Source organism: Engraulis encrasicolus, chromosome 1, assembly GCF_034702125.1.
Source record: "Engraulis encrasicolus isolate BLACKSEA-1 chromosome 1, IST_EnEncr_1.0, whole genome shotgun sequence".
Classification (NCBI taxonomy): Eukaryota; Metazoa; Chordata; class Actinopteri; order Clupeiformes; family Engraulidae; genus Engraulis; species Engraulis encrasicolus.
This window is the reverse complement of record NC_085857.1, coordinates 5,712,000-5,721,999: the sequence shown is the minus strand read 5'-3', so window position 1 is coordinate 5,721,999 and position 10,000 is coordinate 5,712,000.

Sequence of the window (10,000 nt, the reverse complement as noted above, 5' to 3'; positions counted from 1 at the left end):
AAACAAAAAAAACCCTCTAAGACTAAACTAAACGATGTCCAATAACATTTGGATAGAAATCTCCAAAGACAATCTCTCTCCACTCATTACACCCCAACCCCCCCCTATCCCCCGTCCCCCCATTCACTTACCCCTCGAATATTGGTTTATGATATTGTTTTGGACCCAAAGTAGTTCAATCGACTCACCCCCCCCCCATCCCCCCCCCACCCCCTTCTCAGTCCTTCTACCTAACCACCCCCCCCCCCCCCCTCGCTGTCTCTCTCTCTTTCTTTCCTCTTTCAATTTTCTTCAGAGAGAGGATGAAGGCAAGGCACCCTGTTTCAATTACCATGATTGGACACATGTGGTCGTTATCAGCGCGGGCATCTCTAAAAGGGACGGGCCCCTCTCTGCTGCTCCCCCGCTCCGCTCCGCTCATCTTAAAAGGGACGCCATTCTCCCGGGGCTAGTTCTTGCCATAGTTTAGAGGCCCATCAGCTGACCCACTTGTCTCTCTGTCTCTGTCTCTTTTTTTTTGGAAAGGGGGGGGGGGGGGGGTTTTGGGGTGGGGGCGGTTTTTGGGGAACGCCGCCGCACTTAATACCACTTAAAAATGTCAAATGTGCCAAATGAAAAGAAATGAGGTGACAAGGCGGTGGTTGGAAGTGTGGTTAAAAGTTGAAGGGCAACTTTAGATATGGTACATAGTAGTAGGCTGGTGCTGTGCTCTTCCCTGGGAAACGGGGTGATTTTGCTGCAGAGCATTGGAGTAGAGGAGAGACACTACTTTTTATCACATATTTACATTCACATGCATTACTTAAATTTACATTTTTACATTCCTTTGGCATTTTGCTCTTTGGGAAACAGGGTGATTTTGCTAGAGAGCAGTGGAGTAGAGGATATATACTACTTTTTAGACAAATGGAAATAGAAATATGACATATTTACATTCACATGCATTGCTTAAATTTACATTTTTACATTCCTTTGGCATTTTGCTCTTCGGGAAACTGGGTGATTTTGCTAGAGAGCAGTGGAGTAGAGGATATATACTACTTTTTAGATAAATGGAAATAGGGCTTACAAATATGACATATTTACATTCACATGCATTACTTAAATTTACATTTTTACATTCCTTTGGCATGCTCTTTAAACTCTATGTCCTCTAGAAAATCATGTCTGTAGCCCTTCCATGGTCTAACGGTAGGGCACTGGGTTACTACGCTGGCGTTCAATTCCGGCCCGGGTCATTTGCCGATCCTTCCCCGTCTCTCTCTCTCCTCTCATTTCGTGTCTCTCCTCCACTGTCCTGTCAGAATTAAAGGCAAAAAGCCCTAAAACTTTTTCTTTTTTTTAAATAACAAAATAAAATCATTGAAGTTTAACAATTTCACATGGCTTACACAGTAAGTCATTTTGTTCAACTGTGTGTGTTATATTTTGAGCATCTTATGAGCTCATCTGAAAGCCTCCGATGATATTATATTTGATATTTTGTTATGGACTGGTATGATTTTTTGGGAACATGACCACACCAGAGTTGCATTCGCATAAAATCAAAATCATCTCTCGGAGTTCAGTTTGATGCAAACTTACGTCACCTCTCTAAATAAAATACAAAAAAATGACTCATTTGTTTGCCCCATGACTGGGGATGTGATTTATGTCTGTCTGCACTAGTAAAAGTGATGTGCTGGCTCTCTCTCTTTGTTGTTAGGTACCCTCTGAAGCCAGACTGATTAGAACGCGGCGTATCTGTTAAGACCCCACCCCCCCTAATGCACAAAGGCCCTCAAACACAGACACACACTGACACAGACACAGACACAGACACAGACACAGACACAGACACACACACACACACACACACACACACACATACAGACACACACACAGACACACACACACAGACACACGCACACACACACAGACACACACACACACAGACACAGACACACACACACACACACAGACACACACACACACACACACAGACAGACACACACACACACAGACACACACACACACACACAGACAGACACACACACACACAGACACACACACACACACACACACACACCCTCTCTCCCTGTCTCTCACCCACACACACACACGCACGCCCTCTCTCACCCACACTCGCACTCATGCACGGACATTGTCTCCTCTCACTCTTCCCAATTAGAAATTTTTAAACGTTATACGTTGATGCCAGGGAATGTCTTTGTTATTGTCTTTCGAAGACAAGCCGAACTCCAGACAGAGACAATCGAGTTCATATTCCCCCCTCATTTGGTGGTTTGCCCACCCTCACAGGAATTATGATTGTAGACAAACAGCACAGCGCAGAACAACAAGCATGGCGGAGCGCACAGCACAGCGAGACGAGACGAGGCCCACCGCCCTCATGCCAAAGCCCAGATGGAGACGGGGGCAGGGTTGCCAGATGAGGCTGATGATTTCCAGCCCAAAAAATACTCAAAACCCGCCTAGAAGAAGCACAAAATCCTGCCCAATTCTATTGATTTCTATGGCAAAAATTGGGCGTTTTTTTTCTGCTAAATGCCATTTTTACCCGCACACGACCATCCGAATGCTAAGCAGCCCAATTGGGCGGGAAACAGCCCAATCTGGCAACACTGGACGGGGGTGAGGGAGGGAGACGCGACGAGTAGCGTCGTCCACACATGAAACGCATGGAAACAGGACGGAATGAACGGAGGTATGGGAAAGGAAAGGAAAGAAGTCTCTCTGTCTGTCTCTCTCTCTCGATCTCTCGCTCTCTCTCTCTGTAGAGGGGGGTGGATTTTTGCCTGGTGCATTTACACAGAAAGACATGCTTCAACCATTTTGGGTTTTCCATTTCCATTACAAACACTAAAAAAAAAGTGAGGCGGAAAAATGACAAGTATAAAAGAAGACTTGTGCGGAATGAAAGCGTAACCGAAATCGTGCTCTTCAAAGGGATGGTTGCGTAAACATCATCATGAGAGAAGAGAGGGGCAAATCGAGAGGGGGGTGGGGGGTGGGGAGGGTGGTTGAAGAAAGAATGTTGGTTAAGTGCATTACCCTACATACAAACAACAGCAAAAGGAACACTCTTTGTTAAATACAGATACATTTCAGAAATGATCTTATTTACCTTTTATGCTCTACATGATCTTATTAACATTTTTTGATGTCTGATAATTACTGTCATACCGGCAAGAATTTAGCTACAGACATAATTCATTTTGGATTTTCGTTCTGTCCAACACTTTATCAAGAACAGAGAAAAAAACATAGGAAAATACAAAACACAGAAACGACAAGAAAATGTCAATATCTGTGACTAGCCATAAGAAAACAGGCGGCTAGTTGGCCTGGCGGTATATTGAGCTAATCAGATATTCTGATCTGTTGATTCTAAGCTTTACAATGATGCCTTGCACATGGGAACCTGGTAATATCTGATAAAGTTGTGACCTTTTGAATGTGTTCACTTATTAACGTAGAAAATAGAGAAATAGGCTCTGAAAGTTTCTCGGGCCCATTGACAAGACATGAAGTTAGCCCTTTTAAAGACAAAATGTTAGCTTTCAGATAAACCAATACTGTTTTCTGAAGCACTGAGTAGCATCGTCAAGAGTTACACATTCTTCAATATGTACATTCGGAAAAAAAAGAAAAGGTAATCACAAACTGAAAAACATATTTAATGGTAATTTTCTCAGTTTTACTCGCAGAGACATGTGACTCTGGGTTTGAAATCCAGTCACGTAATGTGCCATGCTTTCAAAGCAGACAGACCTTTTTTAATCGGGTCTGGGCCTGAAAAAAAAGAAAAAACTACATGCATGTGTCCTATATGGCTGAAGGCTACCGGGTTTTGAAGGCAGGAGTATCCTGTGAGGCTTGATGCTCGGCCCCTAAAGCCGGGCATACACTGTGCGATATTTTCACTCGTGGGTCTTAAGCTTCTGCTCACACTGCACGATGGAATTTCACTGTTTAAAAGTTAACAACTCACGACTCACGTCCTCACACTACACGAGCCAACAGTCGGATGCGAGTGAAATGCTTCCACCGTACGACGCGACAGGCATGTTTCCCCGGTCTGCAGAGGAGGGAACATGCGCACCTGAGGTGGAGATGAGGTCGCGCTCAACAGCGAATCGCACGGCCCTATTCATTTGTGCATGTGAAGTGTCAAATCGGGTCGTAGCGCTGCTTTAACTGTGCGCTTTACGCACGAGCCACGACCAGAATTTCAAACCGTTTTGATTTTCTTGCGACCCTGCGATTGCACGATCGTGAGGCGAAATCGCTTGTCGTTACCCCATGTACACTGCACGATGCGAGACTCACGATTGACCTGCGATTGAGCAAGAAATCGGCCCGACTCTCAAAAAGTCGTGTGAGTGCCAAATTGGAGCAAAATCGGGGCAAAAGTCGCACAGTGTAAGCCCGGCTTAAGACAGTTGAAAATAAATTAAAGTCAAGCAAACGAACAAGCAAGCAAACACTAAAAGACAAAATCCTCACAAACTACATGCATGTGTCCAAATTGGTTTGAAAGCAGTCCCATGTAACTGGGTTTTGAAGCCAGGAAGACTCTGTGAGGCTAGGTGCTCGGTCCCTAAGACAGTTGAGAAATAACCAGGGGGAGTGAATAAAGAAATAAAACATAGGTAAATAAACTAATCAAAAAATAGATCTTTGTGTAAAGTATGTGTGGGCATCCCCAAAGCACTTTGAAGGCAGGGAGACCCTGCTACGATTGGTGCTCAGTCCTAAGACAGTTGAAAGTAAAGTGACAGTCCCTGCTGTGGCCAACCGGTAGGGCACTCGCCTGTCATGCGGCTGACCCGAGTTCGATTCCCGGCCCTGGTCATTTGCCGACCCCTCCCCATTTCTCTCCCCATTCGCTTCCTGTCCACCTCTCAAACTGTCCTGTCATCAATATAGTAGTAAAAGACCAAAAACAAATCTTTAAAAAAAATAAAGGAAAGTGACAAATAACAGACAAAGAACACTCCAACTCTCCAAAAGCAATCCCATGTACTTGGTTTTGAGGACAGGAAGAGCATTGTGAGACTCTGTGCTCGGGCTCTAAGTTGAAAAAACATAAAAAAAAACCTAAAAAAAACAAGTGAATCCTGAAAAATATCATGAAAAACCTGCAAAATCTGATGAATCTATGAATCCAAGATTGGTTAAAATCAGTGCCATGTACTGAGCTTTGAATGAAGACCCCACTGTGCTCAATACAATTAAAGGGACACTGTGCAGGAAATGGTCAAAAAAGGTACTGCAACTATGCTGCTCATTGAAACTGGGCTGCATATTGCCAAATTTGATCTTTACATGAAAGTGTACTAAGTAATTGACAAATATTTCCTTGTATGGTCCAAGTAGAGTCTTTTTTGCAGCTAAAAATGGCTATTTTTGGAAATTCAAAATGGCGGACCATGGAGAAGATCCCCCTTTTCATGTATGAAAAGTGCATTTTTTCCTGTCATAATGAATACTTAGAATTTGATGGTGGTGGTACGTATTCATGAAAAAGCTAAAAATAAACAACTAAAAATCTCACACAGTGTCCCTTTAAGAAAGAAATACATAGAGAATAAACAAACTCCTGAAAAACTGCACGTTTGTGTCAAGATTTTGCAACTGCATCCCCCCAAAACACTGAGCTTTGCAGGACGGGAGGGAGACCCTGGCTGTCTAGGCTCGGTGCTCGGTGCTCGGTGCTCGGCCCCTAAGACACTTGAAAGGGCCTCGGTGTCAGTCGGGGGCGCAGGTTAAATTACAGCCTCAGTAATAGCAGACATTTATATGGCGCCTTCTCCCCAAACATCCTAAAGCGTGCTTGCTCTCTCTCTCTCTCTCTCACTCTCTCTCTGCCTCTCTCTCTCTTTCTCTCTCTCTCTGTCTCTCCTGTCCTGTCGTGTCCTCTTATCTCTCCTTTCTTCTCTTTCTCTCCTTCAATCTTTCTTTCCTTTTCTTTCTTTCTATCTGTTGCTCCCTTGCTCCCTCTCTTTCGCTGTCTGTCTCTCTCTTTTTATATTTCCTTCCGTTCTCTCTCTTTCCTTTTCTTTCTGTACCTCTCTCTCACTGACTGTGTATATCTCTCTCTCTCTCTCTCTCTCTTTCTCTCTCTCTCTCTCGCTCAGCAACGAGGTGCCACAAGTCCTTGTATGAAGAAGAAAAGCCCAATGGCAAGACTCGTCAACAGGAAGAGAACGAGAGAGAGAGAGAGAGAGAGAGAGAGAGAGAGAGAGAGAGAGAGAGAGAGAGAGAGAGAGAGAGAGAGAGCAGACCGGGAAACCTCATAACGTGAGCAAGCAAGAAGCCAAAGAAGCCAACAAAGTTAATTGGCCTTCAGCTAGCGACGTTAGCGTGCCGGGCTAATTGACCCATAGCTCCCCCGGGGCTTATCGGCAGACGCTAGCGCGCTAACGCTAATGCCACCCGGCTAATAATGAGCCATCCTCGTAAAAGCAATCCATAACCAATGGCCAATTTGAAACACATGTTATGAGGGATACTTTTTTTTTACGACCCAAAGGTTCCTTTCCGAAAAACTTCCCCCAAACCCCAAAAAGATATAGAACACACTAGACTGTAGGCAATTGCCCCCTCGCGCCCTCACGCACACACACACACACACACGCACACACACATGCACACACACACACACACACACACACGCACACACACGCACACACACACACACGCACACACACATCCTGTTCTTTCCTTTCCTTCCTATCCTTCTCATTTATCCTTCTGAGTAACCCTCTGCCACCACCAAACAGTCTCCTACTTCCTCTGCCAAGCACCAGCCAGCCCCACAGCACACTGCCCTGCCCTCGGTCTCCAGCGTTGCCAGATTGGCTGGTTTCCCGCCCAGTTGGGCTGCTTAGGATGACCGGGTAAAAATGGGACAAACAAATTCTAGATTGTTTCGTCGGGAGGCGGTATTACGTGCCTACGTAACAATAGCTATGCGCGTCCTTGTTGCCGACGACGTTTGAATCGTCGCCATGACAACCGTCCATACCGTCCCTAATCTTAACCCTAAAACTAACTCTAACCCTAAACCTAACCTTAACCCTAAACCTAACCCTAAATCGCTTGTTTGAAACTAGTGAGTCCCAGTGCAGTGCCCACTGCAGTTCGGTAATGAGGACGCGCATCACTAGTGACGTAGGCTTCCAGGCGTGTTTTGAGCATTTTGTTGGACTCAAATCAGCCTCATCTGGCAACCCTGTTGCCCTCCCCAACCCTGTGGAGAGGGGGTTAGATCATTTAGTGGCATGTGGCATGTGCCAGCCAGTGACATGCGGAAGTGCCGCAGTGACATGTCCATTGATTTTATATTAACCACAGACCTGTACTAATTATTATCAATAAGTGTAATAATATTTATTAATAATAAGTATTATTTTTAATTATTTATGTATTCTAGGTCTGTAATTACAACAGTTAACGGCATGTCAAGCGCCGTCACGGTTGGCATGTCACGTTGGTTACTATGGTTACAGTGGCTACTACGATGTCAATCTGTGCCTAACCCTAAACTTATTCCTAAACCTAACCTGTCAGTGAAAAAATGTTTGTAAACCAACCGAAACTGTGCCTAAACCAAAACTAATTACTAAACCTAACCTGTCGGTGGAAAAATGTGTTTTATAGTTGCATGCCAGTGATGCCACTTCCGCATGTCGATGTCGAACTGTGCCTAAACCAAACTCATTCCTAAACCTAACCTGTCAGTGAAAAATGTGTGTACACCAACCTATAAACATGTTGAACTGTGCCTAAACCAAAACTCATTCCTAAACCTAACCTGTTAGTGGAAAAATGTGTTTTATAATAGCATGCCACTGATGCCACTTCCACATGTCACTGGCACATGCCACATGCCACTGAATGATCTAACCAAAAATACTGAATCAAACCAAGATATCGCAAAACACGCCCACTCAATGCAAAAGCGTGTGCTCAAGTTGGGTCTCCTAAGGGGGCTTTGTCCCCTACTTCTTCTTCTCTTTTGGAGGTGTTTGCGCAAGACGTGCGCTACCGCCATCTACAGCGCTAAGGGGACTTCATTGATTCTCAACCTCAGGACTCCGAAGGTCTCCTAACCGAAGGTCTCCTAAGGGGGCGTTCACCCGACATAAAGTGGATACCGGAAAAGAAACAAAATGACGCTTCTTCTTACATCCACTTTCTTTGATCTAACTCCTACTGACCCTGTGCCACCATCAAGCAACCATGAACCAACCTTTACCACCGCGACCAACCAACTTCCTCTTCCTCATTATACTCAAGCGTCAACCAACCCCAACCCTCACCCTCACCCTCCCATTGCCTTCTCTTCTCCTTCCCACCCTCCACTTTTCAAATCTGAGCACCAACAAACCAACAACCCCATCCAGCCTCAAGCTTCCAGCCTCCACCCTCCCTTGCCCTCTTGCCAGCCAGCCTTCCAATTTCAACATTTCCACCAACACGTTAAATTAGCATACGTAGGCCTACATTCTGTTTGGTGTGTATCTGAAGTGATTTAGAGTTATTTAGGCACAGGATATTTGGTTACTGTTAAGAGCACATGATGAGGGATTTGTAAATCTGTTACTTAAAGGGGTATGCCACTATTTTGGGGCTTAATACAGTTAAAATCGTTGGCTGGGGTTTATAAAGTTGGTGTCTTATTTTTCATGTTAAGCATTGTCTTGCTCTAAGACAAGTTAAAAGAGGGAATATGTCGCTAAGCTAGTGAAAGTCAATGGATCCCTCTTTTAACTTGTCTTAAAGTGATACTGTCCCATTTTTGGAAATAAGCTTATTTTACATCTCCCCTTGAGTTAAATAGGCCTAATAGGGTTTTTACCGTTCTCCTGTACTTTCAACTGTTTTCTGGCTATGGCAGTGCAAATTTTACCTCCATGCTAGCAGTTAACATTGAGTCCTATGAGACCAGCTCGCGGCTAACTGGTCTCATAGGACTCAATGTTAACTGTTAGCTTGGAGGTAAAATGTACACTGCCATAACTAGAAAATGGTTGAACGTACAGGAGAACGGTAAGAGCCTATTACAAGGGGAGATGTAAAATAAGCTTATTTCCAAAAATGGGACAGTATCACTTTAAAGCAAGACAACGGCTTACATAGGGGAATTATTTGATTCCAACGAGAAATGTCAAATGAATACCGGGGAATGGCCCCCATGGAACCCTCAGTGAAATCACTTTGGAACCTAAAAGTTCTCTGAGGAATCCTACAATCTCCCTGAAGACCCTAAAAGTTCTGCGAGGAACCCTGAAGGGCTTTTGAGTCCCCAGTGGCATTCAAAGACCATTTGGGGTTCCTGGGTTCGCTGAGGAACTTACAAGACATCCTTCAGGGTTTTCCAAGAACCAAAATGTCACACATAGGTTCATCAGAGACATTTTTAGGTTCCTTCGAGAACCCTTCTAAGGGTTCCTTCACAGGCAAAATGAAGTTTCTTCTGGGAACTTTAAATTTGTAGTGTGACAGTGCGTGTGAAGGGCTCAGGGAGTTGAACAGAGTAAGAAATGACAACAACAGCATTTTGGTGCAGACAATGGTGCATATATTGTGATGGTGATATTATCAGGAAAAAGTAATTATCAGGAAAGTGTAATGTTCAAGAACAAGAGAAGAGAGGAAGGAGAAACTGTGTGTGTGCATGCATGCATTACATTACATTACATTAGTATTTAGCAGACGCCTTTGTTCAAAGCGACTTACAAGGAGCAATTTAAACAAGTGCAGGGTAAGGCATAGTGTACAGTTGCAACACTGATAGCATTGTCCTTCAAAGAGTAAAGAAGAGGACAATTTATTAAAAAGTAGCAAAAAAGTAAACAAAAGACCTCAAGGTGCCATGTACAGTTGCAACACTGACAATATGCATGCGGGGGAGCCAAGAAGGGGTTGGGGGGCAATATCGGTTGTCCCAGTCCCAGGGAGAGGTAGGGGGCACAGAATTGGGTTCTCA